A 25,967-nucleotide genomic window follows, 5' to 3' on the forward strand; every position below is an offset into this window, starting at 1 on the left:
ACGCTCCACCGACGCGTTAAGGATCTATGGAAATTTCTTGGCTGCGGTGCAGGCGGCGGCGGCCACACCAACGTCGGCGGGCGGCCATTGGCCTCCCGACCGCGGTGAAAATGCTTCCCCTTTCTCTCTCTCTCTCTCTCACTCTCTAGCCTTTCCATGTATTCGGAACACGGTGTTAAGGATACGAGGCGCTGTTTTAACTCAATTTTCCGATACTATCCAAAGGAGAGGGGCAATTTGGACGGGCCACCGTAGCAGAAACGCGGTTAACAGGGGTGATGTTAAAATTGTACTTCAACGTTTAATTGCACCCTTAGACCGTTCTGAATGTGGGCTAACGAGTAGCCGGAAGTACAATAGTTGCCGGAGAACACGTCGCGGTCGGAATTAATCTGATTTGCTTGGGAAAAGGAGGAGCTCTGCAGGGGGTGGGCAGGGGGTAAGTCGTAGTCGGAGAATTTAATGAGAATTAATCGAGTTAGAGTATTAGACGATTGATGAAGACAATGCGGGCGACTGTTGAACGTTTCTCAACTTCTAACGTGTCTCTGCGTACGTCGTTGAGCACGTAAACGATGGGTGAAACGCGCGATTTCTGACAGACAGGAATTTATAGTTGCTCGCGAGGAATCCGTTAATGGGGATTTAGCCTCCGCTGCATCGAAATAATGCTTGTCTATGAAATATAATTAACGAACGGTAACTTGAGCCGGAGGAACACACGCTGTGTCTTGTGACGACCTATTGAACGCGGCGTCGGCTATTTTACTCTACTTTCTGGCACACCCACGCGGATTTAGGCACGGAATTTTGTCTAATAATACGAAGATGGTAAAACAGGAGGACTAGTTTTCGAACGAATAAATTCCCTAACCGGGATTTTACTACACAGCATTTGTACGTATCTCTTTACGAGTCGTTTCATTTAATCATAAGTGCGCATATAACTTTGCGCAACTTCTTGCCTTAGGTGCCAGTACTTTCGAGACCATCATAAACGCTTTTGTTCGTGTAGGTAATATCGCGAAGCTACTTGCCCTTTGTAAAATATTCTTACGCTCGGGTAAATGAACTTCAATGATCATCCGTTTCGATATCACCCGACTTGAAAAATACCAAAAGGAAATTAAAATTGATTTTAAAATGCTAAATGCTTGTCTCTTTCTTCTTTCGTACATTATATATCATTTTATTTTTTCGATTAACTCGCGATACCTAAAATCAAGCTACGCTATTATTATTTAGCGATTGTCGCGTCGCGATGGCAAAAGTCAATCGAATAAACCGGTTGGAAATGTTTCAAGCGCAACAATGACGATGTTTATAACCGGCAACCGTATGTATCCGGGTGAATCGGCTACGTCACGATGAGCACACGATAAAACCAATGTTGACAACGTGTTTGCAGTTTTATGGGGTGCCGGCTAAATGCAACGCGGTGTACAGACCTTAATAACTCTCGCGTGATACGAGAATAGAAATACGCCGTAGATTTACTGGTGCGCAAAGTATTCCCATTCTCTATAAATGACGAGGAGGCGTGCGCCAGAAATTACATCAGTTCAATTGAATCGTTTAACGGTCAAAGCGTAGAAAAAATTTCATCGTTCCAGTATTAATACTACATACTATCGTCCGGTGATATAATACTTTTATTAGGTATAGTTGGTGGAAAGAATATAATGAGATTATAAAATTAATCAGAAACTAAAGTAGAAGTACCGAATATGTTACGAAGGTGGAAATGTGATCTGAGGTAATTTGAAGATAATTTGGTATGATTTGGCAACTCGATAGTAAAGTAATTTTATAATTTGGAGGGTATCCTCCAAGAATCTATATAAGGAGTTATTAACGAGGTTAATTATGGCTATTATACGAGCCCATAATCGTAAGAATTTCTTTGAATAAATCATAGACGGTATTACTAGTGATGGTTTAAAAATACGTTAAGGTGCGACAAACAGATGCGATATCTGAAAATAGGAAAAGTTGTGAATAAACTCTGGGTTATCCAAGATAATTATGATAATTAACCAGTAAGACAGTAATTAAGTGGGAAAGGGTATTTCCATCATTTTTACCTCTGTCACTACTGATTTATGATGTTACGAAATTCTAAAATTATGGTTTAAAAGTAGAAGACCTTAATCTCTGTAACATATTGATATTTTCGTATTTTTACCAATATTTTTGTATAAAATATTTTTATAATTATAATCATAATTATTTATCAATTATTTATTCAATAACGTATTAAATAACGTATTAAGTAATTATTTATATTTTATAATTATCATTTTTATATAAAACATTGTACTCGATCTAATAATTCGCAACATTTTCGAGGGGGTTGCTGGTTATGCTCTTTGATCAACCGACTTTCGGATTAACTTGGTATTTGTTCTCACCATGAGATCTCTCTATAAAATATCACCGCGAAATATATAAAAACATCTTACATTAAGCTTACTCTGTGCTATTAAGTTTAAGCAGCTTCCAGTGCATCGCGGCAAAGCTATGGCGCTAATAGGGCGTACTCGCCTTGTAACTATACTTCAACCGGGTCAAACAAGAATTTTGATTCACCATTTTTAACGTTCCATTGTTATTTTTGCACCCCATCAACCATCTTTGCCACTTATTTTCCTGTTATCGAGTTACACCGAATTTTTGGCTTCAGAGCGAATTAACAACGTTGGTTAATCGACTAATCGGTTAATCGGTTAATACGATCTTGCCCAAAAAGCTATTCAATTAAAGTAGCGAAGGATGTTAGGTATTTCAAAAATTTCCCACACGATTTCAATGACAAAACGCAATATATATATTTATTGCGTATAGTTGTAAATTAAAATTAAACGATGCTGGTGATTGTGGTGCATGTGGAGTTAATTCTATGGTTCTCTGATTACAGAATCGATTCTGTTGACGATATCAAGGATTCTCTTTAAGACGTCGATTGAGGCTGTACGAGCATCAGCTGTGCATGTCCGAGTTTGGTGATTCACTGGTGAGTTTGCTGTCCACAAATCGTATTTGCAATCTATTTCCATATCTATGTCGGTGAATAATCGTCATCGTGGTTAAAGCGTTTTATATAGATGGAAGAAATTTTTCGAAAAAAAAGAAAAAGGTCGAGATAACAAATTCCTATCGATTCGATGTTAAATTGAATTTTGGACGTGTGTGCTATCTTCCTTTGTACTTTATGATCCGCAATAAATGTCTGAAACGATGTACGGAGTCGGTACGTTTTTAGCTCGCGATGCTGCATTACATAGTTCTCTGAGCCTGGTAAACGTAAACAAGGAATCGTATGTTTGCTTATCATTACAGTTAATACATTATTATCGATTCTTGGAATAGTACACGCAGCAAATTTTTCTTCTTCAATACTGAACTTTATTAAAATTTTTCGACGTCTTACGACATTTACCCACGATAATGATATATACATTTTTTTTATTAATTACGTTATTATTAGAAGTTATAGCTACGAACGTGTGTCAAAAAGTTTCGTAAAGCTGCGAAACGCTCCAAATAAAGATTTAGGTTAATTTCAAGGATTATCAAAGAAGCGGGGAAATTGAAAGTACGAAAATAACGCGGTGATTTTATGCTAGCCACTTGAGCGTGATCAACAAGCGGAAAAGTTGAGCGCTGAGAGGAAAAAGCACTGCTTAAAATTCAAACGTAAAAGCGGCCGAGCACAAAGCAAGGGAGCTGAGCGCCCACTGATTCGTGAACGATGATCAGGGAAACGACAGAAGAGTTTAGGGTTATAAAACGGACTTTATGATTCGAGATACGCATCCGTGTGCGATAGTAAACGCTTTATTACTACATCAAAGGGAACAGTTTACGAAAATTGGTCACGCTCGTGATATCTCGCACATCGTAACGCATTAATATCGTATCATAGAATATTTCGTTTATATCTGCTCGTAACTGCGATTTATTATTTGCATTTGATACATAGCGTCGTGGTTGATGTGTATTTAGCGCTGTAACGTATTTACCAATTGTAACGATTCGTGTTGCACAGATTTCCTCTACGACGACACCTAAAGTAGATATAAAGTGGGCGTAAAATCGGCGTTATGAACGAAAGAATTAATATTTACAATCATTTGTATACTTGCGATCGTACAAAATATTTTTAATTCGTCGCTTAAAAAAAAAAAAAAAAAAAAGATAAAGCAAAATATTAATTTAACCGAGTTGTAACGATAAGTCGCCGCGCCGGCTTGTTAATATAGCGATCGCCATCGGTGTAAAAATTCATTTTCAAGTGACAAAAGTTTGGCGCGAAAGTTAACGTCGACGAGTAATGAAAGAAGAACAAGTGAAAACTTTTTTATGGCGAATTTAACTTTAGTGCGGGTAAGTCGGGAGGGGGATGGGAATTGCGATGGACAGGTAGGAAGGGGGATCGAGTATTGGATTACGATGGAATGATTGCGCTCTTAATTAAAAGTGGGGTGGAACAAGGCCACGCGCGTTCCGACCGAACGGATTAACTTGCTAAATCCGTGTTATGGTCTTATTGTCAGGCTGCTTCATAAAACAAGATGTGTGTTACCTTGGCGTTAATTCACCGGTTAAAATATTCATGGTGTTTGTTCGTCGGCATTCGGTGAACACCCGTCATTCGTTCGTAGTCAAGGGGGAAGAGCGACAGCTCTACGCGTGAAACCTAATTTCAAGTGCGACGGTAAGTCTCCATGAACATAACTTGACTTAATGTAAGCCGAGTATTATTATTGCTTTAATACCCTTATTTATATTCATCTCCTGAGACATGGGAGTGCACGCAAAAGGTGACTAGTAACGCGACCCTCCCTTCGTCGTCGTGACAAAAACCTTGGGAATTTTGGCAGATTATACGGGGAACAGAGGAACGTTGGTTTTTAGTGTTTACCTCTATACTGGAAATTGCGCGTGAAATTGTAATAGGCGACAGTTGAATTTTAAATATCGTCGAGATACGTATACGTTATGTGTCGATTGGAGGTAAAGATCAATTGGTGGAAAACGAACTTGTCCACGAGTTAAGAGTTTTTGCGATAAAATTTCTATTAAATGATCTATAAAATTCGCGTTAAAATTGCTTCGTTTCGCTGAACTTATACGACGAAATCCGATTTGCCCTCGATGGAATTACGCGAATAAAGTTCGAGTCTCGTTGGACAACGTATTTCATCAACGATCGCAATTAACCGCATTACGACAGCCAGGTGTAAGGAAAAAAGTTGGTGAGAAAGCGTAAAACTGTAAAGGTTGTCAGGCCGGAGCGAAGTTACTGCTATCAGCGAAAAGGGGTAAACGCTTCAGCCCAGTTGGCTAACGCGCCGAGAGAAATCGATGGTTAATGGACAAAGTTGACACCGTTACAACATCCCGAAACTGCTTCGGGAAACTACCGACATTCGTTTCACTTAGGCTGCCTTGCTCGGTTCTCCATCCTCCGCCACACCGTTTCACCCCGCCTGTTTCCAGGTCTCTCTGTATTATCCGATACCCTCGCCTGTGCTCATTCGTTGAACCGTCGCGTCGACGGTTCCACGTTTCGGTGGTTCCTCTGTTTTATGGGATAGAATGAAGCGGAGGTCAGCCTGATCTTATAGATTTTTTCGGCGTTATTTAATGGTTATTGGCTAGCGATGAAAGTCTTTTAATAGAAACGATGGATCGTCAAGTTCGGACATGGGAAAACTGTTAAAAATCTGGTACTTGGCCAGGATTTGAGGACACTTTTAGAAGATGATTATATGTTCTTGAAACTTGGAACTAAAAATGTCCTCTGCCACCGACACGTATGTTCCGATCGTTCAATTATTCAAATAACGCTGCTGTTCCCTCAGTTTTAGCGCGTTCGATAAAATAATTAAAACAACCGGTGGGTAGCCGTAGTTTAGCAACTGCTTATTTTTTAAATGGATTTACGATTCCCCGTTTTTGAATCTATAAACTTTGGAAAAGGAGTTTGATCGATTGACTCGGTACAATACAAAAGGGATGAATAATTTAACTACTTTTCGAACTAAGACGATTTTAGGATTATTTATTACGTATGCAAATTTAAGTATATACATTTCATTTATATGTAAAGGAAAGATTGAAAAAACCAAGGCCAATGAAAAATTCAATAGAATTGTGAATCGGTCGTCGATTAGATCCCGATGCTATGAAATAGCATAACTTTAATTTGTCGATTTAAGGATAGGAGGTGATCGTAGTTGGCATGACGCGGCGGTCTTGAAAAGGGCGGGTTATACGCCGGAGAAAGCAATCAAGAGTCAGTAAATTTTCGGGGAACGGAACCCCCTAACGACAAGCCAATCTTGATGAGTAAAACGGTTTCGACCATCATCAGGCTGTTAGATTAACGGGCCGCGTAGCCTGGAACTTCATATTACGTTTCCGGGCATGTTTGTTTCCTCCCGTGCCTCTCGTTTCCGACGATGTACGGCCTGTCCAGAACTCCGCGTGGCGATTTGTCGCAGCTAAATGCAATTGTCCCCTTATTTCTTCGATAATTGCGAAATCGGTTGATGAAACTGGCTGGATACACGCGGAACATCGAGTTACTTTGGCTTGTTTCTGTTCGTGTGAATCGTGCCCGTGGTCGCGTACACATCTAGATAGACCAAAGGAGCGATCAAAAAGGGAAGAGTATTAATCGTCGATCGGCACTGTATGGAAAACCGAGCAATCGGGCGTGTGTCGAGCACTTTCAGATTGAAAACGGAGGTCGAATCAGCCTCTTTCATTTTCGCGTTAAGCGCGGCGTGACGCTTTGCTTCCGATAAAGCAAGACGATTCCTTTTTTTCCTTCTACTTCGATCGGAGTGTGAAATAGGAGAATAAATAGTAATCACTCGTTGGTCATTTGTTCGTAGGTTATTTGTCGGTAGAGACCACGGAATAGAATTGAAATTCCTTGTATGGTATAGCGAGATATTGAAGATTTATATTTCTTCCTTTTATAGGTTTTCTTTTTATAGGTTTGAATGTGAATGCGCAAATAAAATGGCAATCGTACGTTCTTGATTTTCTTTTTCTTTTCTTTTTTCTTTTAGATAATTTCTTGCAGCAGGAACTAGAAATACATCATTTTTTTTCTTTTTAAATTAAGGAGTCGTTATATTACTCTGTTAAAATTATTCTATTAAAATTGGCAAGTTCATTTCGATTATTGCAGGTAAACGAAACTATCGCGTGCCAGTTTCCTCTTTACGCCGGCCTAACGAAGCGGTCGTATGTTTCAGCTCGTTAAAACTCTTCCGGGCGTAACCGTGTAAACGAATTTTTAATTTCTCTCCTTAACGAATTTAATAAACTCGCGCAATGGTAAGAGGTCAAGATGGTGGAAAATCTGCGACTCGAAAACAAATTTCATTGGAAGTAATTGAGCAATCAGTTTTAATCAATCTCCCGTCGAATCAAAGTCCCGCATCTCGGCCGAATCTCGCGTGATGGCCGGCTACAGGCAAGACGTAAAATTAAATAAGCTCCGGCTGAATCACCGTGGAAGCGATTGTATCGCTTCCGTAGTGGGCTTGATCTCCTCTATTTTCCTCTTAGACACTTAGCTGGCGAGTATATAATCCTGAACGACGAGGGAATTTGCATTTTTCTGCATACGAACGCCATGCTCTCGGCGATGGTTGTCGCGTCATGGCTTGCCCATGTGCTTCCTGTTACCTCCGCGTGGTTTTCTCCGGATCTACGTAATCGTTTCTCTTGTCTTTCCTGGATTAATTCCACCCTCGAATGCATTTTATGGAAACATTGTAGTAACTGTATTGTTTCATATGTGTATGTGTGTGGGCACGCGAAAGATACTATAGTGTTGGAAGATTAGGTATTTTATGAACGAGATCGAGGATATTTGTAGTATTTTTCTTGTAATATCGTTTTTATCAAAGCAAGGATGTGTAGAAATGTTTATCGAACTGTTCATATAAAGTAGCAAACTATTGTTCATGACGGAGGATTGTTTGCCGAGACGTGTTCAATGATCGAGTTAATCGGCGAACATTAGCTTTCTGCGAACTTGGCTTTGATCTCTCAATGGTTGAGTTGATTCATCGTGTCGTGAGAAACTTGCGACAAAGTTGTTTACAACGTTACTGAAGCTGCGTAGAAGCTTCTACATAAGTCGATCTATTGTTTAGCCGATAATAACAGAATATGTTAGCCAGCCTATTTGCGTTGACAATTTTTCCAGCGCTTAATAATTAACAGAAAAGTTTTCCTTCTTAAGCTACGAATAATTCAGTTCCATCAAAAGATTATCACGGTTCAGAATTAATTTTGGTTTCACTGAATAAGAAAGATAGAGTAACAGATAGTAAAGTAACGTACATCGTAATTTCTGAAATACTTTTATTATTCTTAGGAAAATACAACAGCCCCTTGTCTGCATTTATTCCCTGCCAATTCTCTCTGTGAAAGTTTTAGCATTAATATTTCTGTTGTGAGAAACAATCCACGCTAAAAGCGATTGATATGGACATCCAGATACCATTACGCGTTTGGATATTGTTTTCTTCGTGCGGAGGAAAGTTTAAACAGGGGGCACGTCGGTATTCTCCTTGTTCGTAAGTAACCACCGGTAACAATGGCGGTATCTGAAAGCGGTGAGGACGGCGGAAGCTGTGTTTTGCCGCGAAACGTCCTGGAAACTTGACGTTGATCGGTGCAAGTCGGGCCCTTGGCAGCTTTCAAGTCTGTGAAAGTTTTTGAAGTAACACGGCTAAACCCGGTCCGGTTCGATCGATCGGTGCACGCGCGTAACGTTGCAATCGGCCGCCATTATATCGATCGTTCGGGAGGGAGATTTACCGCGTGCATGCCAGCCGTGCCTCCTACGAACATATGTCATGTTATTTACGAGCCAGGCATTACTCTCTGCCCGATTTACTATATTTTATGTTACGTGGATGGACTCGCAATTCTTTCAAATCGGTCGAGCCAGCAATCCGGTCACGTCGTCCGCGTGAACACGAAGTGCGTATGACGTTCTTCGCACCCGTTCGATTATGTCTATGTCAACCCCTCCATTCAACAGAAACATCGTGTTCGATCCCTGCCGGTTTCCGGATTCAAACCTCTCCTCTTCTTCATTCCTATCGAACAGACCGATCATTTCGTTTAATCGCCGTCGATTCGCGAGTTTCGTTGATTCGCGATTGCTGCCCGATTTTAGCTCCATGCATTTGCTCCGTCGTCACTAGATGACTACTTTTTCTTAACTTGCTGTAATTACTTCGTTTTAGAGGTACGAGAGATACATCAAGCTGTAACGTATTAAACGTCCGTCTTGTTTGGTGGAAAGAAATACGCTCTTATTTTTCATTACTGTAAGTTCATTAATGAAAATATCGTTTTGTTGGAAACAATTTACTTTTGCTACATACCTACTTGGCGATATAACAAACAACTTTCATCCGGACATTTTATATATTACGAGGTAAGAAAATAGCGAGATTAAGAGAAGAAATACGAGGGTCGGATCAACAATGTTCTCCACGAGTCAAAAGTTAAGCGTCTCGTTATCACGACAAACGTGTAAAAATTCGGTGGATCAAAGACTCGAATTGCATGTCGAGTGATTGAAAACTTCTGAATGACGGCTGGAGAATGCATCGTGGTTTCCGGGCTGATATAGGGACATATGTTATCGTGAGAGACGTTCACTATTCTTTGCAATGACTGGCTTTCTTTCCCGAATGGTGACCATCAGACGCTCGGGATTGGTGTCCGTAATCCATTGATATATTCCACAGAAAAACCTGCAAGAGATAAAAGTAACACCTTATCGATTTTATCCTAGAATTCGAGCTACGTCTCTCGATTAATTAGACTGAAGTGAAATTCTTTTTTTTCCATCTTTCTTACGCCCGAATAATCTACAGGAAGTGCAGCTGGTCAATTTGATTTATCGAAAGAGTTCTTTGAGAAAGATGCGCTCGTACAATTTTTCTACTCAGTTCTTCGATTGTAATTTTTCGATAATGCAATAACGATGTAACCACTCGCTTTAAGAAAATTTCAACGTGGAAATCTGTCAGAGACTTAATCAGTTTCTCGCGATAAAGGAGTGTTTTAAACAACACTCGATATTTTCAGTTTATTAAGTACTACACAACATGTACAAAGACGCTGGGATGATGATTGATGTTACAGCCGGGATAGATGTTCCTGACTTCGACTAGAAACATGCAAATTTAACAGGACTTCTCCAAACTTGCCCTAAATTGATGGAATAAAGTTGGACATTAAGTAAACAAAGTAGCTTTGCACGCGGCGCGTAAAGTTCACGCAAATTAGAGAGCAACCTTGCTATTATGCGTCGCCTCTACGTTTAAACGTGTATTAACCCTCTGGCATCATGATGATTACAGGTACGCAAAAGTTTTCCTTTTACCAGGAGGATGTATATCGTATATCGGTTAATGCACGTCTTTGCAATTATTCCGCGACTTCGTATCGTTCCTTGTTCCATGTTGTTCGCTTTACCTGCAACTCGTTGCGAAAGGTTTGCCCCGACGATGAAAGCTTTCTGAACTTTCTACATTTAATCTGCTAGTTTAATGATGTACACGTTGCTCGTTATTAAACGTTACGCCGTAAGAAGGGATCCATTAATCATCATGTGCTTACGTAAACTATTAACCCTTAATTAAGGGTAGAATTCGGTATTGAAAACAATTTCTTCTCGGGTAGAATTTGCAGAACTCGGATTTTAAGGATCCGAATTCGCTCGTCTAAATTCATTCAAACTTAAAACTGCAAACATTTGCAAATATATAAATTACAAACAATTCGGGAACCGAATATCAAAACTCCTTCTTTCACTTCATTCATTGTTCACTTCCGTTTGATTTTATATCGAATGCAACGAATCAAAAGCAATGAATTTATCAGTTACACGCTACACCTGAAACATTGATTCATCGAGTCAAACAGCCTTAAGTGAGTTTTCACGAAACGCGCTACTCTCCGCGTTATTTCTCTTCCATTAGATATGCACCGTGCCCGGTGTTTATCCTCGCCGATAAGATTGTTGACGAAATCGCGGAAAAATCTGGTCGCCCGTATCGGGGAAACTTTCCACCCGAGACTCACCACTTTTCTCGTTAGACGGTAGTTTCTTCTTCGACTAGAACAGCTATAAAAATTCCTTCGTTTACAGTGCATCAGGAATTCTCAAGTCAAGCAGGTCGCTTTGCATCGCGAACAGAATGTTTTAATCATAAGCTTTCTAGTCCAATCCTACGCGATACGCGAACAATTCTTCTCTATTTCAGTGAGAAATTCAAAATACCTACGCCTTAAACATTCTGCCACGATTTTGATGGAAATAAACAGTCACCGACGCAGACAGGCCGTGTCTTACGGGCTGACTGCAAAGTTTATGCACGCCCTTGCCACGAAGTACATATTCTTTTCTCCGATTTCTCGTTTGTTAGCCCTTTGGCGATAAAACGGCTTTCAGTCAGTCCGCTCGACCCACGCGCTCGAAATTATTCCAATCTTGGCTGACCCTTCCGGTTGTACCTCTTTCTTCTTTCCTTTTTCCTTTACTACCGTTTTTGTTTCATTCGCGCCTAGTAATTCGCTCACTCGGCGGGAAAAATATTTCTCTGCGGTTTTCTTCGCGTGGTAGCGACGGTTCGAAAATCTGCCGCGTTTGCTTGCATTCAAAATATTGAACGTCTTTAGCAATCATACGATCTGGTGTAGGTTTCTCGATAGGTTTCTAGTTGTGGAATAAAACGACCGGACATACAGTTAATCAGAAAGATACACTGATAGCTGCTATATCGTAACTTTTGTTAAATTCGAATTAGCCAAAGGCATACTGCTGCTTAAAACTCACACTCTCACTTCTCTAGAAACTCTTTTTCAACTTTCTTCTTTGTAATTTCTCTCATTCTCAATTCCTTTCTCTCGTTTCAGCTGCTTCAACTATTTCCTTTTGCATGTGCACATTCGCTCTTTATAAAGTCGAGACACGCTTTAACGTTTTAATCACTTCCACGATACTCCGCTATAATCTTTTCACTGTACTTTAGTATTCATTGAGAATTCTCGGTACTTTTTTTCGAGCAATGGACGAGCAACAAAAGCGATCTATCCTGCTGGATCTCGGATCGGCGCTGATCTCGTGTAAAACGCTCGACGATACACAACCTGAAAGATAATGAAGGCGGAGGATTTTAACATTTAATCTGTTTACGGACACGTTATGAACGGTGAAAAATGCAACGGAGGCGTTTACAGTGCTGGCCGTCGAACGCCATGCTTGCCAATAATTCAGCTGGATGATGCAGCCGCGTGTGTGGCAAAGTGCAGCGATTCGTGGAAAAGAGAATAACGTTTAAAAGCGACCTTTTTCGCGAGAGCCAGTGATGACTTCCGATTACCGCGAATCGTTCTCGAAAAATACATTTTTGCGTTTTCCGCCCCCGGGGGACAATGGCGTTGGTGGATAGCGGCGAAATAAATAGAGAAGGTCATGCCGCATAGGAACAACCCCATGTCGATTTGGCGAAACCGCATCGAACGGCCCATGCAGAAATACATCGGCCTGTTTGCGTATATTGTTGATGCGCAAAATGAGAATCCGGTAGGAAAACGGCGCTATTCCACCAGGTGAAAAGTGGTGAGCGAATAACGCCGCTCGGAAAACGTACCATTTTTTCCTGCGAATGATCGAGTAATTCGACTGTTTTCCAAAGGGAGAATTAAATACAATTGTGTACGGTATTGGGAAATATTTTTCCAGATTATTTATTTTTTCCCTGGTACGGTCTGTTTGCGGATGATAGTGAGCATCATAATTTGTAAATGTTTGTTTGAATTTGTTCAAATATCGTGTACTGTATTTAGTGTGCCCCGCTACGGATAGCTCGTGGTAATTAAAAAGAATCGATGAGACTGCGGCAATCTTGTTCGAACGCAACATTTTATCGTTCACGGTAAAATGGATATTTTTGGAGATAAAAAAATTAACATAAATTTGAAGATTGTTACGCCCAATAATGAACGTAGAGTAAAGAAATTGGAAATACTTTATCGTCCGATACTTTTTAAGATCAGTAGAATATTTTAAGAAATGGGAATATTTCACGCGAAAAAGTTATTCCGAAAAAGTGGTCATGAATTCTGTTACCATCCAATGCAGGTATTCGTTCATTTTCCGGGCTTTAAATGGCAGGGACACCGGTTGTTATTGCGCGGGATGAGAAGCTGGCGCGGAAAAGCGACGTCACACGAGAAATCACCGCCAAACGCCGGCCCCGCAACTTTTTAACGAACTGATGAAGCGACCGAAGCGGTGGTCGTTTTATTTTCTTCGTTCTTCTCCATTTTTTCTCTCTCCTTTTCTTTCTCTCTCTCTCTCTCTTTCTCTCTCCCTCTCTTTCTTCCCCTCTCTTCTCTCATTTTTTCGCTTTTATTTTCAACGAGTCGACCGAGTGCCCATCCTACAGATAATTGCGAAAAATATAATGACGCGGCCGTGTGGCTGCTTTGTGGCCGGCTTTAGACATGAACTCGAGTGGGCTTTGAAGAGGAAATTATCGGTCGAATCGAGTTTAATCGTCAGAAGATAGTTTTATAGAGCTTTCTCTCGTGGTTCTTTCTCGCCCAAGCTTTTACCCATCAAACAGCACACAGTTATTGTCCTATTATCTTTATTATTTTTTGTCACCATGCTACAACCCTCGAGCACCGAGTACACTCCGTTTTTGAAAACATACTTCGTTGCACCATTTAATTGGAGAACTTAGATATATTCGTCTGGTTTTCTTGGATTTTGCAACAGTATCGATTAGAAATTGACTAGTTAGTTTTCACTGACAATAATACCTTCCTATGCATTTTTTACCATACCAGCATAAATCACGCACGTACACACGCATTACTTGTTCCATCGTTAGTTAAATTTGTTATGTAAAACGATATTAGATAAATTACGAAAAGGGACTCGAATAATACCGATAATAACAATAATCTATTTGCAATTAGTCATTTTATTAGCGTTCGAAAATTGTCCATAATTTTCTCCAAGTATTTCCTTCACCTGCACACGATATTCGGCAATAAATTAACAAGGAACGATGCGAAACGATACTACGTATATAAAGTTCATCGAGCAGGTGTAATACATTTCGAAGGAAATTGTGTATTCGACAATGGTCGTGGTATTGTGTCGCGTTTGATAATTACGAGAAGTACCTACCTCGGTATCGCGGTACGTTTATTAGATTACGATCTGACCTCGCCCAGCGTGGCAAGGAAATTATCAGAGGGGTCAAGCTCTTAGATTTTAGATTATTAAGCAGATAGTTGGGGTGTGAAGTTAGGCGGGCCCGTATTTCGCTCCACGATTTCACCAGCTATACACATATGTATTTAGGATAATGTTTAACCATGGAGACAATAAAGGCTTATCGATCTAATAATATCTAGTATTTTAAGCAAAAACGAGAAGATTTCTGCTTTTGATGAAATAAATTTGCAAATACATAAAATAACGCTTGATATTGATGTTAGGAAATAAGGACTTTTATGAATTCGCTCGCGGATGAAAACGATTCAGCTGGTTTTTCTAACGTTAACGTGAAACGATGAAAAGACAGGTTTAAATAGAAATAGAAACGTGGGGGATAAAATCACAGCTGTTATAAAAAGGTTGAAAATCGGAGTGACGTCGGAGTTCAAAGGTTAGTTCGTGACTTGGTAAAAATCAGATGGAGCCCCGCGAAAAAGGTCCGATATGAATTTCTGTTTCCAAATGTGTGGCGTGGGTCGAAAGTTGCGTAGTTCCCGTTGAACTTTTGCCCGGGTGCCAATTCGATTAGAGTCGCTGGGCGATAGCACCAACTTTGGTTACAGCCTTCAAGTTGAATTCGCAAGAGTTTAACTTGTTCGATTATCTTTGAGGCTCGCCAAACTGTTCCACGGAGAAGCGAAATATCCTGCTCAATTTCGATGTTACGTTTTCACGGTGGCGAAGATGGCTATTGCACTGCAAAACGTGTTTCCTGGGCCTTTTTGAACTTTTCTTTCTTTTCTTTTTGCCAAAAAACTATACATCAATCAGCCGTTAATTCTCGCTTTGATCGAATAACATCGTTAATAATAATATAACATCGTTAATTTTGGAAATACAGACATGCGACTTTGTACATTTACTTTTGAAATATACGAAGAAAATGCAACTCAGTTTACACATGGTTGATAGTATACAAAAAAAAAAAAAAAAAAAAAAAAAAAAAAAAAAAAACGCTTTTAAAAAAAGAAAGAACAAAATTTTCCTATTTTTACACATGATTCGGCATTACCGCATTGAAAAGCTTTTGTCCATTTTATTTTTAAAGAGGGGCGAATGTTTAGCAAATTTGCAACTATTTTCGGGCTGAATGTTCTTCCCATTAATTGCATTTGGAAATGCGTATAGTTCTCTGGCGAGCGCAAAAGTGCACTTTGATGTATAAAATGAAAAATATTCGTTCACGCGGTAAACTGAATATCAGCGCAACGTGTGCACACGGGCGCATTTACGGGATGCGTTTATTGTTTGCAAAAATACTTTATTCCTCGCGTACGATAGATTTGCGAGATTAAAAATCCTGACGTGCAGCGAAGTGATGGCAAATATTGTATGATTGATACAAAATGCTTTCCTTGAAGAATATTTTTTTGGAATTGCTACTATCCTATCGTATCGTTCGATGAACTACGTGAATTTTTGGCATCTACATATAAAACAATGGAACTCGTCACGTAGGAATTTTGTAAAATTTCGTTTTATAACTCTCCATTTGTCTTTTATGCCATATGTGATACATGAAAAAGTATCGAAAAGTATTCGCGGAAAAGTTCGCTAATGATCGAAACAGTGGAATCCGTTGTTTCTTTCATCGTTTCTGCATCGACGAGATAAACGCTCGTCCAATTAATCAGTCTATCTTAATTAGAAGGCGCGAAGGTCTTATCAGCGTTTTATCAAATTGAGTTTTTTCTCAGATGGCAATCTCTCTCTCTTTCTTTCTTTCTCTGCTGTTGTAACGTACTAGCTTAAACTACATATGTACATGCAAGGCGTGCATTTATCTTCTTCCAACGTTCAACCAGCTAACCCTCCAATGAGTGCTCTGTCTATTTGGGGTAGTAGTGTTTAAACTTCATGGTATAACAATATTTGCATTTTCGTGACGCAACATTGCGGGAAACAGAATAACAAACTACGCATCGGCGAACATGGTTATTTGTTTTTTCTCGCGTAAAATTAGAACGTCGAGAAAAATTCTTGCTTAGAACTGTGTCTTCCTGTGTTGCTCCAACATTTTTCTTCGAAAGATATCGCGCTATAAAACGAAGTGACTCGCTCGCTTGCTCGCTTGGCGAAAAAAAAAAAAAAAAAGGAAACGGTTCGATGCCGGAAAGAGGTTATAGGTACGAAAAATATTTTTGTCGAATTTAATTTTAGTTACCTCGGGGGAACGCGATTCGATATTTTCTCTTTTTTGTTTTGTTTAATCGAACAACTCTGTTCCCCTAGTTTATAGTAAAATAGAGGAGAAAGTTTTTCTGGACAATTTTTCTAAACTAACTAAGCAAAAATTAATTAACTCAAACACTGCATTAGTCGATCTAATCCCCCTTCGCACATGCGCACATTCTTTTTTTAAATTTAAGAACTCGAAATAATAGAAACGAAACTTTTAATTAGGAAATTTACTTCAATTTTCAAAAATGAAGCTTTCCGCTCAAGAGTTTCGGCTCTGGTAATTCTATTTGCGTATTACATAGAATATTTAATACATTTAATATCACTTTTATACGTATATAATGTAATATATATGTATTACATTTGCAAATATGACATAACCAATAGGATTACGCTTCTCTGTCGTGATAGTTCAGATTATATTCGATGAAATAATGGAACGCACGCGATATCCCTACAGTTATACAACGCGCAGAGAAAATGAAACTATCGTGTCAGTATGAAAAATGTATTTTCAAAAAGGAGCCAGAGCCCGAGTAAATTCTCCAAGTACCGAAAAAATATCCTTCTTTAATAAAAAGTAGAATCAAAGAATATTTTCTCTACTATAAGAGACCAATTCCATAAAACAATATGTTCCACGAGAGTACGTATTTTTGTCGACTGTTATAGTTCAGATTTATGAAATTCTCAGGAACGTTGGAATCGTTCCCCGGTGATTTCGTTCCGTTTCGATCTGACAAAAGTTGAAACACAAAGAGGACAACCGAGTAGTCGAAATAAATATCTTTCATAAAAGGTTATAAGAATAATTGGAAATCGTCTAACCCCTTTCTCGTTTCTCGTTTTTATTTTTGTGAACCTATTCCCCAAACGATTTAACCGGTCAACGGTATCGACAAGTATAAATTAAGAAAGTTTATCGCTCGGAGGAATGGTGCAGTGCGACGACTACGTTTGTAAATGGCTCTGGTCATGTATATGCACTGGCTGTGTGCACATACGTATGTATGTACACTGGATCGCACTAACGAGGTAGTATATTCTACACGTTGGTCCACTAATGATTACCTGATATCATGATCTAATGGACGCGGCAGATGTCGTAGCTTTTCTGTTAAATTTTATTTAGACCTAAATCGATTCAGGCCCTGTCACAGAGTCAGGGGATAGAGCCTGTTTCGTGAATCATCCTAATCATTCGCGCTCGGGGACCCATCCCAAATTGCAGCCCAATTAACGTGGTAACGTGGTTGATTTCAGCTTATATTTGATTTAATGGAACCACCGTATGTATGGAAACGTGGCGTCCAAAATGATCCACGTCGTTTACTCGTGTATTCAGGATCACGTTTTCACAATATCACAATACTTTCGATCTCTTTAGGGACTTTTTTTTATCGATCATCGAATATTTCTTGTTAGCGATTGTAGCACACGTCGACGAATATCACAGTGAAATAGTTGGCACGGATAGCCATCGCTTAAAATAAAAATTTCTGTATACAACGTTGGGATTGTCCCGTTAAAAACAAGGTAAGAATAAACAATATATAGCAGAGAGTAGCATTTTTGAGATAATAAACTTTCAGAGTAACATCGAAGACATTCGCAGTCACGCACAGTGGCGCGGGAACGTAGTAGGGAAATGGGAAATACTAATTATTCTGGACAATAGGGATTATTTTTTACTTTAGAGAGCGCGGCACCGGTGCATCTGTCCTCGAAGCTCCTTAGAATTATAATTGTGTAATTAAACGCTTCATATTGTCCCAGGCGACGTTTCCACGTTAATTACGAGCGAGGGCAGACGAAACTGCATTAAAACCGAAGAATTTTTACGGAATGGACGGTTGACAAAAAAGTGTTTAACAGCCGTCTGGTTGAAGCAGTAAAACTGGCTCATCCGCGGAAGATTTCTTCTTCGCGGCGCCGGTTTGTACGGCGGTGTATCTGTCGGATCGTATGCAAATCTCTTGCGGCTTAATTACGCGAACACGCTTACTATATGAGGTTTCAGATCGTACGTAACGCGAACCGGAACCCAATATATTTCTCGCCCGATAAGAAGAAACCCCCTGCATCTGAGCCTCGATTAAGCCTAAGGCTTGTACGCGCAAGCGTCCCTTTACCCTTTAGATACCTTTTCTTCCATTCGCCTTCCTTCTCCTCTCTCTCTCTCTCTCTCTCTCGCGTTCTTCTTCCTAGTCTCCCTTACCGAGAGATGTATGCTCGTGTTGGCGTTTATCTGTAGCTATTTGCACACACGGATACTAAGCTTGTGCCAGGGCTGGTTTACAAGTCTTTACACGACGATCGGCCGATCTGTGATACCCGAAACCTGATTTCCCTTCCGCCTTGCAGCTTCGATCGACCACCCTTGTTACAGCTACGCGGAACAGTAAGTGCGTTAATGAGCGCTCTGATACGGAACACCATGGTCATAAGGAATTTTCGTTGAAATTCTGTTTCGTTTTGATACTTTGAATTCGTTCTTCTTTTTTTTTTTTTATGTTTGCTGGGAATATTTTTTTGGATTTGTTAAATCAGTTTGAGGGCTAGATTAGAGTGATTTTGGAAATGTAACGACAAGGCTATCCGATACGGTATCGCGTGGTTGGCTATGTATGAAATTCTCTTTGTGGCTCATTTTAATTAGCGATTACATATGCTGATACGTCCGATGGATCATTAATGGCCATTTTGGCAGAATGCAGGTACTATCATTGAAATTTTCATGCTGGTTCGCAGAAATTAATACACGCGTTCGCGAGTTGTAACTACTTCTGGGTAAGAGTTCAACGATTCCACAGTCGGCTGATTGATTATATCGAAAATTTGTTCGGTGGAAAAATGGTATTCGTTATTCACTTTCCGATATCGAACGTGCCTACATGCAATTTCTAAGAATTTAGATAAAAATTAAAAATTCATAATTCTTACAAACAAGCGGACATTTCAATTTCGCAAATTCCAATTAAAGTATCAATGGTTTTCTTTACTTCTCGTATCAAAGGATTGATAACGAATCGAATCACCACCGTGAACCACTGCTAAATCAGTTTACGCAATCGATTCACCTATCTTTACAGAAAATATTTTTCTGTCCCTTTGAGAACTTTATCTGCCTCTTTTGAAAAGCAACTTTTCGATATAACTAAAATTACAGTCGCGACTGTCAGCCGGTATCGCGTTATTAAAAAATGGTGCCATTCGTTGAAGAATGTCAATCGCAAGATCGGCGAAATGAAATTTTATCGAGAATCGTGGAGAGCGCACGCCGCTTGCAGTAGTGTCAATGGCTTTTTGCGATATTAGAGAGGTCGATGAAATGAGATTCAGGATTTCACTTAAATTACCAAACTCTGTCTCTCTCTCTCTCTCTCTCTCTCTCCCCCTCTCTCTCTCCGCCGATGCCTTGTACCTTGTGCACGAGTCTGTATGCAATATGAGCTTTCCTATTGTGTATTTGCGCCAGAATTCCAGTAGTTTCCGTTATAGGTGTACATAGCAGCGTTACGCTGACTCGAACACTCACGTATCGTAAGTGCAGTTTCCAGGTTGAAAGGAGTCGCTAGTCGAGATAATAAGAGAGAACGACGAGAAACGAAGGGATTCAAACGGAGATTGGCAAGATTGAATTATTGTTCAACTTTGTTTGTTGCATACACCAGGTTCCAGATCCATGGCCTATCCTTGATCTCGTCAAATTTAAGGTGCATTCGACTTCCCCCGCGATGTCTCGTCACGACATTACGTTTCTGCGTTATCAGGCGAAATTGACTCTATTTGTCAAAACTTTACTGTACGTTTCCTCTGGGCTTTTGTAGCGACACGACGCTGTGTCCCAATGAATCGGCCGTTTGCCACGAGAAACGACGACGATTGAATTTCGTGAAAGATCGACTTAATGAACCGTATTTAGCTAATTACGGCTTTATACGCGGATAACAACAAGATCATTTATTGAATCAATTTTTCGCCTATTTACAGCTAAAACGATACCGAAAACGGTACGGTGGACAAAGCATTGTCTTATCAATTTCCTCGCAGCAGCCATGTAACGTTGCATTCAGGACCAAATTCATAATCTGATTACGGTGTACTATAGGTTAGAGTTTCAACTTTGCGCTTAATTAGCGAGCGATGGGTGGCGGTTGCCTGGCAGTGTCCGCGGTTATCAGTCGATGAATGTTTAACTTGGTCATAAAACCGAAGTTTTTGCTGTTAATTAATTCAGACAAAGCTGAAAATTCAATTATAATTTTATATTAGACCGTGCGCGTGTATCAATTATTTGGGAGCAAACGTTGCTCCATGGAAGCAGCAACAGGCGTGTAGACGGGCAAGCGGCGAGGCTTTCGCCACGCTAGAAAATAGGGGATGCATAAATTTCACTTTAAATTAATTCGAAACTAATTTAATATGGTTAAGTTAACGTGGATTACAATACTAAGTCAACAATAATACCGAGCATAATACGAAATCCGACTCGGTAACAGTCTGACTCATCGCTGCTCGCTATCTTTTATCGTTTTTATCGATATTAAATTTTTATTTAGACAATTGGAAGAAGATTACTAAAATTGAAAAGCTGCGACAATCTTTTTCGCTGGAAATCAATATTTTTTCGTTCAGTTACAGAGCTAAGCAGTACACCGAATCCTTAAAATTAGTCATCGCGATAAACTAATCGCCCTATCGTTAAGCAAGATAAGAAGTTGCTGTCAAAAAGTCAAAGAATATACGGGAAGATTCATTGGATTCGTAGCAGAGTGGAAAGTGATATTCGCGGTTTAACGTTCACGTTTTCGAAATATTTTGTAATTCGTGCGTCGAGGCAATAGCAGAGGTTCCTCTCGGAAAACTATGGGGAGAGAGAGCTCAAGGCGAATTCGCAATACACCCCATAACCTTGAGCGTCATAGTTTCGATGTTGTTCGGTGAAGAAACGGCGGATGTTGAGAATTCTCGTTTATTGAGAAGCTGGTGCGGTACAGGTTTCGGTTTAGATGGAAGGTGGAGGGCAATGGGTAAGAATGTGCAAGAAGAGGGTAGAAATGAACGAAGAGAAGGGTGGCTCTTTGACTGCCGACAGTACCTACTTTGAAATTATACAGCGTTTATGCCCTTATTAATGCGAGTCCTAGCAGATATGGTCGGAGATCGAGGAGGTTGAGTTATGATTCAGCTCTGCTCGTTCCTTGGTCGCTTTTGAGCCAACACCGCCATAATGCCCCGTGATTAATCCCTCGGGGTACGGGCTGGCAGTACCAGCGGTGCATCTCACCACCTTCAACACCCTCTTTCTGCAAAACCCCTCTTACCTCGCCTTGTGCCCCTCTCCTTCTCTCTTTTTCGCATCCTACCGAGCTAACACCCTCCCACTCTGTACCTCGCCGCCCACCTATCTAACATGTACCTTTGTGGTAGCACCCTCGACGCAGATCAGTATTTCAGGAGGCGTCCGGAATTTTAATACGCGGTTTTACCACCGTAAGAGGCGTCATCCTCGTCCTTGCCACGCTCACGTTAGAATTTATACACGGCCTCGCGCCGCGGGTGATCCGTAATTAGCCGTTGTGCGAGCACCTCGCACACAGATGCATTCTTCTTTTTCCCCGATTTCCACGGCCTGATTCTCTCTCTTGCTCTGCTTGCTTCTGGCTGTTGTTGCCGAGCTACCTGGCTTTTGCACAGCGCCCCGGCTGGCACGCTTATACGAAGGTTGATTTCTTTGATGTCGAGTGCCCGTGGCAGGTGATCGAGGGGAACGTCTGCGTTCGAGGGTTTCTTTTGCGGTTCTCCTTCTTACTCGTCCGCTCGTCTGAGTTAAAGCACTCTTTCCGAGAATTATCTTGGTGTTTCATCAACGTTGCTTCGTTGGCTATCGAGATCGTTGTTATTTGTTACCTTGCGTACCGAAAGTATCTATCGAAGTTTTCTCGTTAAATAGGTTTCGTATCGAACGAGTGTACTTACGCGGAAACATTTGTGACGAGAACGATCGGAAACAGGTCAAGCTTCTTAATACGTTTGTTATACGTTCGTTTATTTGGCAAAGATACAGATATTTCAAAAGAGATTCTCGAGAAAGTCACTAATTACGAAACTTCTTGATTCGGACATTGTTTCAATGCGAGAATAATAATATGATAGAATAAGAGTGATCCTTAAACGTATCAAAGTTAATAATTAAAATTAAAAGGAGCAAAAATTGTACGATTCAAAGCAATTTAAAACTTGTAACAATAGTCTGCTCGGAATAGTATAAAGTATACCTCTGATAACGCAATTTCATTCGAGTCGATATCTCAATTAGTTTCCAGGATATAATATACGCGCGAAGTAGTGAACAAAGTCACGGAGTGTCGTGACTTTCTCCTGGAAATGCGTACATCGCCTAGTAGTGGTAGCAGGAAAAAAAATGCCGACTCAAAATTTGTCACTGACCATTGCACATGTGACAAGCGTGGGATAGATCAGAGGAGACGCGCCCAAGTATATGCCACGAGGATAGAAGAGTAAAGTCTTAAAAATTACGGTGCACTTTGGTCGACGATATCTCGAGAATCGAAAGTCGTATCGACATGGATCTAAAAGCATAACGAAAGAATAACTTGATCCTCACTGTTGGTTTTAGTTTTATCGAAAAATCACTAATATCTCTAAAATGTTATTTAGTTGAAGTTCGAGTAGTTTCAACCCACGAAGGATCAACTTTGCCTTAACATTTAATTTGCGATTTCTTCACTGATTTTACATTAACAATTGTGCTTGTTTCATTATCCTGACTATGAAAGGGAATTCCAAGGATTTGCTTGATATTCTTTCCATCGCTAGATCGTATTTCATGTAGGTTTAATGAACTTTCTGAACAAACGTGCGTAACAACAATGGATATTGTTTATAATTACTTGACTAACCGAGCCGAATGACGAACAAGATAATGATCATCATAATTTGATTTATGCGAAGGTATTGGACAAGGAAACTAAGACGGAACAAAGGAAATTGGATACGCGTAATCCGAGTAGAATATTGTTGCGATTGTTCTGCGCAAGGTATTTGTTTAACAAGATCCAAGGTAAAATCCTGATGGTCTGGAAAGTCCTGTGTTCACGGAACGCACACGTATGGGCAGACAGATTCGTTAGCAGTTAGTAGACTCCGTAATTGTTAGCACGTCTGGAGTTACGGTTTAGATGGCACAACGTTACATGATGGGTGATTAAAGACTTGATAGAGTAGACGAGCATTGGTTAAGAGTAAATTCTCTCTCATCGGCTCATCTTGCACGATATATCGTGTTCGGTTTCCTCGTCTTCCTTCGACCTTTGCTCCCTTCATTTTTTTCTTTCTACGTCAACAGATTTTCCCGAAAGAAAAATGGAAACGAGGTTGTACGCGATTTCTATTCGACTTAATGAAACGAACTTGCTTAATGCGATTTATTATCGAAATACGTAACGATAAACGATGTAAATCTTATACGTAAAGTTTGCGAGAAGTTGTTCCGGTAATTTGGAGAGAGCTCCTCGAGATAGTCTTTGATTACGAAACTTTTGCTCTTGTTTAAGACTTGCAAGATTTTCTGAAAATTTAGTAATTTGGGCTTGGCATCGACGAGGGAATAATAGAATGATTACATAATGAAACAAGAGAAAGGAGAGAGAAGGAAACGGGACAGGACGCGTTGAAAATGGAAAATCTGCCTGGCCACGGATTCCTAGAGTCGCGCCATATATTTATACGCAGGAATTAATTCGGCGCCGGGACGAATTAACTTTCTATGGCGTTCTGCCAGCCTCCAAGTCTGTTGATCCGACGGAATTTAACTACCATTCGATGTAATTGAAGCGTCCTCGACTCAGCCACCATTATCTGTACGCTCCGTGTGCTCGATCTCTGGGGAAAAATTGTCTTATTCGGAGAAAACAGATTCGCCTTGGGAACTGGTTAACGCAAAGAAAACGTCCGTGACTTTCGAGTTGACTACTCGAAAGATGTTCAATCAACTTAATACCAGCGTTCAGGGACGAATATCTTAAGTCCTTCGCAACGTAGAGTGTATTATATCAGACTTTACTTTTCTGTCAATTTGCTACAACTGTTACTTTGAAAAATGTCCAATCTGTTCATCGAAAGTTGTTTTTTCCCTCTGGTCTCGACAAAACTGTACCCGACAGTAAATATCGTTAATTGCAAGTTTGGCGAATCGTTAGCCAACTAGAGAGAGGCACTCCATCTCGAAGCTGTGAAATTTATCGTGCGGAATATTGTCACGGTCTGGCGTGTAACCGCGTTAGAATAATTTTCCACGGGAACATTTCGAGGGAAGAGGGGCTATTGTTATTCCCGCGATGCTCCCTGCTATAATATACCGTTTACGTAGAACGTCAGACCGGGCTGATAGATTCCTGTGAACAAGCAACATCACCCGTTGCGATTCATAGTCGCGCATCCTGAATCGAATATCATTGTGCTACGTCATTAACACTGCGTTACGAGACATACAGCAATTAGATAGACTCTCTCTCTGATCGATTGTACTTGTAACCAAATCTCTCGACGGACAAAAGCACGACTTGCTACACGATAATGCACTATCGTGCTATTGCACCACGTTTCCTCGTCTATGCTCGTACCATTTCTCCAAACCTGGGCTGCGTTGATTAATTAGTCGAAGAATTTCTATCATTTTACTTCTGCAAGAATGAAAGTATTACGAAGATGGAAAGTATCTTCGAAAGCAAACTAAAATTTTTATTAGATATATTAGATGAGCGAGAGTAGAATGCAACGCGATACAACGCAACGTTATCCAATTCAAGCGGTCGGCCTATTCGCGTGTATCGATCACTTGAAACTCAATCATTCGCGATAAACGATCGTCTAAAATCCCCCTTTCTTTTACTTTTTCCTATTTCATTGTATGATAAAAGAAGAAAGAAATATCGGTTTTATTTTTTAAATTGTTGAGGTATATATACGTTTTGGATTCTGCTCGGATTTCTACCAGATATTCCACGATCTTCGTCCTCGAGGATATTTGTACTTATACCGGCACCGTTGTCGGTGCACTTTGACCCTCGTTCACTCGAAAGCCTGAAGTAGATTTCCGCGGGGAAGAAAGTCGCATTTTTTCCGACGGTAATGCGCCAGTTTTCGAAACGAGATTTACCAGTGGAAACTTCTCGTTTTGGATAAGACAGGATTTATCGCTAGGCATCCAGCATGCGAATGCGCTCCAGCTCTGACAAAATCGGCTGCTCCGCGATGAAGTGTAGTTTTCAGTCTCGTGATCTTAAGGTCGACGAGCTTCCCAAAAAACGATCAAATTTTGTGACAAAATTTTGCTCAAAATTCTCCGTCCTTAAATATCGAATTTACGTTGCCTGCTTTTGCGTTACAAGATTGTCCTGCTCAGACA

The 25,967-nt window shown here is 40.2% G+C and overlaps 1 protein-coding gene across 2 annotated transcripts in view; it reads left to right on the forward strand.

Annotated features, from left to right (window-relative positions):
- Positions 1-25,967, forward strand: part of LOC100649273 — a 248,424-nt gene that overhangs the window by 54,254 nt on the left and 168,203 nt on the right. For both annotated transcript variants that reach the window (XM_003400913.4, XM_012316578.3), the window contains one exon: positions 2,918-3,013. The gene's annotated coding sequence lies outside the window, so the exon portion shown is untranslated. The remainder of the gene's footprint in view (positions 1-2,917; positions 3,014-25,967) is intronic.

Source organism: Bombus terrestris, chromosome 14, assembly GCF_910591885.1.
Source record: "Bombus terrestris chromosome 14, iyBomTerr1.2, whole genome shotgun sequence".
NCBI classification, from domain to species: Eukaryota; Metazoa; Arthropoda; class Insecta; order Hymenoptera; family Apidae; genus Bombus; species Bombus terrestris.